Source organism: Pteropus vampyrus, unplaced genomic scaffold (assembly GCF_000151845.1).
Source record: "Pteropus vampyrus isolate Shadow unplaced genomic scaffold, Pvam_2.0 Scaffold33, whole genome shotgun sequence".
NCBI lineage: Eukaryota > Metazoa > Chordata > Mammalia > Chiroptera > Pteropodidae > Pteropus > Pteropus vampyrus.
The window spans coordinates 1,282,962-1,285,419 of record NW_011888814.1 but is presented as its reverse complement, the minus strand read 5'-3'; positions in this window follow the sequence as shown (position 1 = coordinate 1,285,419).

The following is a 2,458-nucleotide window of genomic DNA, read 5'->3' as shown; positions in this document are numbered from 1 at the left end:
GAACTGTAATATCTCTACCCTATCAACTATCTATCTATCATCTATCTATCATCTATCATCTATCTATCTACCCATGTAATTTCTCTAAATTTTGTCCACCTTATAAGCAAAAAATGATATCTCAGTATAGTTTTTATTTACATTTCCCTAATTATAAGTAAAGTTGAACAACTTTTCATATAATTTAAGGGACTTTTTATAATTTTTATATATTCTACTTGTTTTGGACCATTTTTTATGGAGTATTTTGTATTTTGTTTTATTTTAATTTTTAATTGTGGTGTATTTTATTTATTTATTTATAATTAATTTAATATTATTATATATTAGTTGTAAGTGTACAGTATAGTATAGTGGTCAGATATTTATGTAATTTACAAAGTGATCCTCCCAATTAGTCTAGAACCTTCCTGGCACTATACATGTTTACTATAATATTATTGACTGTATTTCCTATGTTGTGCTTCACATTGCTATGACTATTTTGTAACTACCAATTTGAACTTAATCCCTTTATCTTTATCATGCAGTCCACCAACCCCTATCATATCTGGCAACCATGGTTCTGTTCTCTGTATCTATGATTCTGTTTCTGTTTTGTTTGTTTATTTTGTTCTGAAGATTCCACATATAAGTGAGATAATATGGTATTTGTCTTTCTTTGTCTGACTTATTTCACTTAGCATAATACCCCATAGGTTTATTCCAGTTGTCTCAAATGGTAAAATTTCATTCTTTTTTTATGGCCAAGTAATATTTCATTGTATGTATTGTACCACTTCTTTATTCAGTCATCTATTGATGAGTACTTAAGTTGCTTCCATATCTTGGCTATTGTAAATAATGCTGTAATGAACATAAGGGTGCATATATCTTTTCGAATTAGTGTTTTGGATTTCTTTGGAAAAATACCCAGAAGTGGGATTGCTAGGTCATAAGGTAGTTCTAATTTTAATATTTTGAGGAAGCTTTCTACTGTTTTACATAGTGGCTGCACCAGTCCCACCAATATTGCAAGAGGGTTCCCTTTTCACCACATCCTCACCAACAGTTGTTCTTTGTTGATTTATTGGTAATAGCCATTCTGACAGGTGTGAGGCGATATCTCACTGTGGTTTAATTTGTATTTTTCTGATGATTAGTGATGTTGACTATCTTTCATATGTCTATTTGCCATCTGTATTTCTTGGGAAAATGTCTATTCAGGTCCTCTGCTCATTTTCTAATTGGATTGTTTGTTTTTGAGGTGTTAAGTTGTATAATTTTTTTAAATTTATAATTTAACTTTTTTAAAGCGGTTTTTGGTTCACAGCAATATTTAGAGGAAGACTATCTTTGCTCTACTCTATTCTCTCTACTTTTTGTGTCAAAGATCAGTTGACTATATTTATGATAGCCTATTTCTGGGCTCTCAAATCTCTTCCATTGATCTATTAGTTGGTTCTTCCACTAATACCACACTCTTTTGATTACTGTGGCTTTATAATAAGTCTTGAGGTTGGCTAGTGTTAGTTCTCCATTAAGTTTATCTCCTTTAATATTATATTGGCTATTTTGGGTCTTTTGACTCTTTATGTAAACTTTAGATTCAATTTGTTGATATCCAAGAAATTATCTGTCTGATTTTTATTGGGATTGCTTTGAATCCATAGATCAAGTTGGGAAAAACTGACATCTTGATAACACTGAGTATTCTCATCCATAAACATAAAATATATTTCCATTAAATTTTTGACTTTTCTTCATAACTTTTCTTTTTTTTTCATAGAGCTATCCCTAAATATATCATTTTTGTGTGCTAATGTAAATGGTATTATATTTTTCATTTCAAATTCTACTTGTTAATTGATAGTATATAGAAAATTGAATGAAATTTTATATGTCAACTTTCGCTATTGAAACCTTACTATAATTACTTATTAATTCAAGGTATTTTTTGTCAATTCTTTCAGATTTTTCACATAGACTGTCATGTTATCTGTAAGCAAGTATTGTGTCTGCCTTCTCAATCAGTGCAACTTTTATTTCCTTTTTTTGTTTTATTGCATTAGCTAGAACTTCCAGTATGATGTTTAAAAAGAGTGATGAGAAGAGGTGACATCCTTGTCTTGTACCTGATCTTAGTGGGAAAGCTTCAAGTTTTTCACCATTAAGTATGATGTTAGCTATAGGGTTTTTATAAATATTCCTTATCAAGTTGAGGAAGTTCCTCCTCTTTTCTTGTTTACTAAGAGCTTTGATCATGAGTCATTGTTGGACTTTGTCAAATGTTTTTCCTGCATCTATTGATAAAATCATTTTTTTTTTAAACCACAAATTAATGTAATTGGTGGATTTTTAAATATTGAATTAGTCTTATCTATTTAGAATAAATCCCACTTGGTCATGGTATATAATTCTTTTTATACATTGTTGGATTAAATACGCTAATATTTTGTTGAAGGTTTTTTGCATCTTT